Source organism: Capricornis sumatraensis, chromosome 7, assembly GCF_032405125.1.
Source record: "Capricornis sumatraensis isolate serow.1 chromosome 7, serow.2, whole genome shotgun sequence".
NCBI lineage: Eukaryota > Metazoa > Chordata > Mammalia > Artiodactyla > Bovidae > Capricornis > Capricornis sumatraensis.
In genome coordinates, this window is record NC_091075.1 from 17,737,912 (window position 1) to 17,744,931 (window position 7,020).

Below are 7,020 nucleotides of genomic sequence, written 5' to 3' on the forward strand. Positions count from 1 at the left end.
TGTGAGTATTCATTCCCTCTGCTTCTGTGGCAGCCAGACTCTGCCTCGAATCTGTGGTGAGTTTGGGGCAGGAGAAATACTCTCTCCCCTCCCCCAGCAGAAGGAAATCTTTTTTATTGGTGCAGAATAACTGGTCCAAGAGTGTTTCCTTCACATCCTCCAGGGAAGATATCTTTTGCTTCTACCCTCCCTACAGAAGCAATGGGTCTGTGACTAGTTCCGAGGGGCAGGAAGGAGCATTTCCTACCCACCGCCACATGAAGGGGGAAAGGGCTGAGAATGACTGCTGTCCTTCTTCCAATGGCTTACAGCTTTTGGTTCTTATGAAAATAAGGTCCACAGGAGTAGGCACTGTTTTGTGCCTGTTCCTCGGAGTCACCAGGTCACCACTGATGAGGTTTGATCTCGTCTCCTTCCCTGTCCTTACTATTTCTCTAAGAATCTAGGGGAGGCTTGTGCAGAAGAGCATGCAAGTGGGTGCAAACTTCCCTATGCCTGGCACTCCTGTCATTCTAAAGTGGTATGCTAACCCACTCTCAGCCTTTAGGGATTTGTTAATTTTTTCTCTTGTTTCATCTTACTTACTTCTATTACAGCCACTTTTCCCTCCATGGTTTTACTAAGATGAATCCATTTGAGTATCCTTATGTCCCAGAGGGACTCTTCACTGTGGAATTCAGTTCCATTGGCTGCCTCCTTACCTCAACTCTCAAGAAAAGTTATGACTTTGTAAATAATTCTGGTTTTTCTTACTGTTATGGTGGGAGCAACATTTGATTGTTTTTAAAAATCAATATATTTATTTGTTTGCTCTTCTTAAATATTTACTTATCTATTTATTTGGCTGCATCTGATCTTAGTTGGAGCATGCAGGGTCTTCCTTGCATCATGCAGGATCTTTTTGCAGTGCACAGACTCTGGTTGTGGTACATGGGCTCAGTAGCTGCAGTGTGTGGGCTTAGTTGCTCTGCAGCATGTGGGAGCTTAGTTCCCTGACCAGGGACTGAACCTGTATCCCCTGCACTGCAAGGTGGGTTCTTAATCAATGGACCACCAGGGAAGTACCAATACATTTACTATCTTTAATATACTCATCAATAAAACAAGAAAAGGTCATTTATAAATTGGACACCTCTGTGGTTGGTTGACTAAAGTGCAATTACCGAAACCTGAGAATTAGATTTTAGGATAAGTAAATAAGTTATGTTGGGGCTGGTATCCACAACTGGGAAGTTTTCTTCAGGAGTAGTTAGAGACGTAGAGCATGTGAATTCCCCATTAGCAGGTCTTCCTGGGATTCATATTGTTATTCAGTCACTCAGTTGTGTCCAACTCTTTGCGACCTCATGAACTGTAGCGTGCAAGGCTTCCCTGTCCTTCACTATCTCCTGGAGTTTGCTCAAACTCATGTCCATTGAGTCAGTAATCCCATTCAAACATGTCATCCTCTGTCGCCCCCTTCTCCTCGTGCTCTCAATCTTTCCCAGCATCAGAGTCTTTTCCAATGAGTCAGCTCTTTGCATCAGGATTCGTGTAGAGAAAATATTGTTGCTTATCCTTCTAGTCTGCCTGCTGCTGCTAGGTCGCTTCAGTCGTGTCTGACTCTGTGCGACCCCATAGACGGCAGCCCACCAGGCTCCCCCGTCCCTGGGATTCTCCAGGCAAGAACACTGGAGTAGGCTGCCATTTCCTTCTCCAATGCATGAAAGTGAAAAGTGAAAGTGAAGTCGCTCAGTCGTGTCCAACTCTTAGCGACCCCATGGACTGCAGTCTACCAGGCTCCTCCACCCATGGGAGTTTCCAGGCAAGAGTACTGGAGTGGGGTGCCATTGCCTTCTCCGTCTAGTCTACCTACTTTATCTCATCTAAAATGCTGGTTTTCTTCTAGGTACTATTGTGGTATTTTGGAGAATTATCAATACAAAGATATCCTCCATTTGCTTTCAGTGGTCCCAGCAGAAAGAGATGTCACACTGAAATAGGGTAATTTGAGAAGAGGAGTTAATAAAGTTTACAAAGGCATAGGCAGTGTGTAGAGATATTACCAGGAAGAGTGATGTATTGCCATGCCAGTGACAGTGGGGCTCTGCTATCATCAGGGGCTGAAAGGGAAAGAGGAGGAGCAGCTGGAGAAAATTTGAAGAAAAGGAGAGCTGTGTAGGCAGGGCACCCAGGTGGCATTGTGACCTTTGATTTATGGGTACAGCTTGTCCCTGGTGACCCCAAAAGGAGGCATACAAAGGAATGAATACTTCAACTTCACTGTCCTTCTTTATCTTCTGTCTGTGGTTTCTGTGGATTGTCCCCATCCCACACAGAACAGATGAACATCCCAGGTCACACAGCAGGTGGGAAAGCTGGAGAGTGTATCTGGTGAGGCACATAAGGAGGTCTCCCACACGTCTGGGGACTCTGCATGGGCATGGAGACTCCCTTTTTCAGTTTTTCTGCCTTATTTTGTAGATAATAGCACTTTTCCATCTCTTCATTATTTCTTAGAAAAACTTTTAACAGGGTTTGTTTTGTTGACTAGATATTACTGGTTAAAGAAACTCTGTAACATTTTACCAGAGGACTTTCTTAAGAAGAGAGCAAATGAATTATAGGAGAGCAAAGTCATTGAATTAGGATGAACTAGGCAATGGCACCCCACTCCAGTACTCTTGCCTGGAAGATCGCATGGACAGAGGAGCCTGGTAGGCTGCAGTTCATGAGATCGCGAAGAGTAGGACAAGACTAAGCGACCTCATTTTCACTTTTCACTTTTATGCATTGGAGAAGGAAATGGCAACCCACTCCTGTGTTCTTGTCTGGAGAATCCCAGGGACAGGGGAGCCTGGTGGGCTGCCGTCTATGGGGTCGCACAGAGTCGGACACGACTGAAGTGACTTAGCAGCAGCAGCAGCAGAAGTAATTCACTAGTGGCCAAGTGACTCTTCCTGAACTCACTGGTTCAGCCTCTAAGCTGGCTGCAGAAGCCTCAATCCTCTCGCCTTGGTGGTGGGAAGCTTTGTGAGGAGGACATTGCAGTAGGCAGCTGAGTTAGGCTCCAGTATGCTCAGGGTCTGCTTGTGAGTGACCTGCTCTCTCCAGTACCTCATTCTCTGTATTCCCAGTGTGGGGGTGGAGATGAGCATAAGTCTCAGAAACATCAAAATGAGCTCCTCAGCAGGAATGGTTGGAGACCCTGGAGAAGATTGGTCCATGTCTCTTGCTGAAGTCAGAGAAAAGGTAAGTCATTAACCCATGAGGAAAAGAGGCAGAACTGCAAACAGCAACAGGCTCTGCCAGGAATGACTAAGCCTGGAAAGAATCATGAAAGAAACTATCATGAGTCACAAGGCAAATTTTACAGCCTCGCCTGTGCACCTGCACAATCAGCAGCAACTTCTGAATATAAAAGATGATGATATAAGCATGTGCAGGGGACAGGGTGCCCAGAGATACAATATGCTCCTTTAGTGGATATATGCAATCTCTCTTGACAGATCTACCATCTCACCTTTTAACCAATCTGATTCTCACTTCACAAAACTGCTGTAATCAGTGGATATAAGAATGTGTGCTAGAAACACCTGAAAGATAACTGGGCATATGATACAATGGAAATGCATCCATATTTGTTTTGCTCCATATACTCCTATATTTTATATTAAAAAATTGTGCAGTTAAATTTTAATTGCACAATTAAATTTTTTTAATTTACATTTTAATTAAAATTTGTATAGTGTTTGTAAAATTAAAAAGGAATGCTTCTATATCTCTACAAACACAGAGAATATGGTAGTTCCAAAGACTCTTGAGAGTCCCTTGGACTGCAAGGAGATCCAACCAGTCCATCCTAAAGGAGATCAGTCCTGGGTGTTCATTGGAAGACTGATGCTGAAGCTGAAACTCCAATACTTTGGCCACCTCATGTGAAGAGTTGACTCATTGGAAAAGACCCTGATGCTGGGAGGGATTGAGGGCAGGAAGAGAAGGGGACAACAGAGGATGAGATGGCTGGATGGCATCACCGACTTGATGGACGTGAATTTGAGTGAACCCCGGGAGTTGGTGATGGACAGGGAGGCCTGGTGTGCTGTGATTCGTGGGGTCGCAAAGAGTCGGACACGACTGAGCGACTGAACTGAACTGAATACTGATTATGCACCAGATTCACCTGTTCTTATGGACTCAGTGTTTGTGTCCCCCCAGATTCATATATTGAGACCCTACCTCCCCCCAATACGATTCGATGAGTCACTATAGTGTTAAACTGCCTTCTTTGAATCCTGGCTCTGTCAAGTATTAGCAGTGTGATGTTAGGTTGGTTATCTAACTTCTCTGGCCCTCAAATTCTCTTCTGTAAAATGGGGATGATAACAGTACCTATCTGGTAAGGTTGTTGTTGTTGTTTAGTAAAGTGCTGAGATCAGATTTGGGCACATAATAGAGTGCTGTAGTGAGTATGTACTGTTTTATTATTTATTCATTCCAAGTGTAGACTAGTCCAGCCTGACACTGAGGATCTGAGTTATAGAATGCAATTCAAGAAGCAGGCATAATTTTATTCTTTACCACAAAATTCTGTTTTAAACTACTAGCCATAAACATTTGCCTTTTATTTCTTTTCTAAGTTTTTATTGGAGCATAGTTGATTTACAATGTTGTGTTAGTTTCAGGTATACAGCAAAGTGAGTCAATTAGACATACAAATATATACAGTCTCTTTTTTTTTTCTTTAGATTCTTTTCTCATATCGGCCTTTACAGAACATGGAATAGAGTTCCTGTGTTATGCAGTGGGTTATCAGTTTTCTATTTTATATACTGTTGTTGTTCCTCAGTCGCTAAGTCATGTCTGACTCTTTGTGACCCCATAACTGCAGCACACCAGGCTTCCCTGTCCTTCACTATCTTTTTGAGTTTGCTCAAACTCACATCCACCGAGTCAGTGATACCATCCAACCATCTCATCCTCTGTCGCCCACTTCTCCTCCTGCCCTCAATCTTCCCCAGCATCAGGGTCTTTTCCAATGAGTCAGCTCTCTGCATCAGGTGGCCAAAGGATTGGACCTTCAGCTTCAGCATCAATCCTTCCAGTGAATATTCAAGATTTATTTCCTTTAGGATTGATTGGTTTGATATCCTTGCTGTCCAAGGGACTCTTAAGAGTCTTCAGCACCACAGTTCAAAAGCATCAATTCTTTGGCACTTAGCCTTCTTTATGGTCCAATTCTCACATCCATGCATGACTACTGGAAAAACCATAGCTTTCACTTTTATGGACCTTTGTTGGCAAAGTGATGTCTCTGCTTTTTAATATGCTGTCTAGCTTTTCTTCCAAGGGGCAAGCGTCTTTGAATTCCATATGTGTATGTGTCAGTCCCAGTCTCCAATCTCCCAGTTTATCCCTCCCCGCTCATCCCTTGGGAAAAACCATAGGTTTGTTTCCTACATCCATGACTCTACTTCTGTTTTGTAAATAAATTCACTTAGCAGAGGCCACGCTTATCTTCTCTGTATTGTTCCAGTTTTAGTATATGTGAAGCAAACACCTTCATTTCTATTAGTAATTTCCTTATTTCTACCTGCATCCCAACTCTGGCTGGGGTATAGAAAAATCCCAAGGGATGCTACAGAACCTCAGAGCCGTTAGGATGGGGCTTGTTCCATTGCATCCATAGGGGTAATGGTGGGCACTGGATGGGCAGAGACTTCATGGGGAAAGTTGAATTTATATTGAGACTTAAAAGATGAGGAGCATTATGATATATAAGGATGGGTATTTTATTGAGAGAAAGTGAGAAATCCTGGGGCAGAGTCAAAAGATCCAATGAGAAAGGAGGTGTTGATAAGTCAGTTTAGAAATGTTGGGTCACAGTTTCAGATGGTAAAGTTCTAAACAGGAAGATTAGTTCATCTTCAACGTGGGGATGGGATTGTAATGATTATATAAGTAAAGACTAAATAATTTTTGAAATGAGTTAGATAATCCAGTAAGCAGAATGCTCAACTTTAACCCAGAACTATTTTAACACCAGAAGGACGTGGATTGAGAGGGCATTGGTTGAATAAGTTTCTTTCACATTGTATTAAACGAAGAATAACTTTCAAAATCTCCTCTTCTCTTGTTATATAAAACTGAATGACATTTATACCTTAATAGATATATGAGGAAAAACCTGGGTTATAAGTTTGATCTTTAGTTGGAGCAAATTTTACTAGTCTCCTATTTCTCAGGATTTCAGGGCAAGACCTATATAGTTAGAAAAAAGGAGCAGAAAATAGCTGAAGGAATTGATGGGAAAAAAATTGATGGGACTGTGGAGTGGGGGCAGTATGGTACAGCAAGTTAGGTGGAAAAAAAAATGTTAGCTTTGGAATCAAGATCCACGAGCTTCACATTTCATCAACATATGATCTTGGGTAGTTCCTTAACCTTTCTGAACCCCAATTTCTTCTAATGACCTATGAGTGGGGGGCTAACAGGTGCCTGCCTATGGTTGTGCACACCAAATCCCACACACCTCCTGGGGATGCAATGCCCATCCTGGTTTAATGGACACCCAGCAGGGATGACAAGGCTTCCCTGGTGGCTCAGGGGTAAATAATCCGCCTGCAATGCAGGAGATGCAGGTTTGGTCCCTGGGTCGGGAAGATCCCTTGGAGAAGGAAATGGCAACCCACTCCGGTATTCTTGCTTATGGGATTTCATGGGATCACAAAGAGCTGGACATGACTTAATGACTGAACGACAAGCTGGGATAATACCCACAAAACAGAGTTGTGGTGAGGCCTCACCCTAATGAAGAAATCTAATCATCATATTCTTAAAATCTCAAATTGCTTTCCATTTCCTATTTAAAAGATTTCAAACTCATATATTGGAACAGTGTCTGAAGTGAAACAAAAACTACTTTCTGGGAATTCCCCTCCACTTTGCCCCTTTTCAAAGTACGCCTTTCTTCAGTTTAATAAAGTCACTTATCACTACATTCTTTTCTATTTCTGTACCTTTATCCTGCATTAGGAGGTG

The 7,020-nt window shown here is 42.9% G+C and overlaps 1 non-coding gene across 1 annotated transcript; it reads right to left on the reverse strand.

Annotated features, from left to right (window-relative positions):
• Positions 1-5,437: 5,437 nt before the first annotated feature.
• Positions 5,438-5,545, reverse strand: LOC138082460 (U6 spliceosomal RNA). Its single transcript, XR_011145090.1, has one exon. It is a non-coding gene; the product is annotated as a U6 spliceosomal RNA (small nuclear RNA).
• Positions 5,546-7,020: the final 1,475 nt, after the last annotated feature.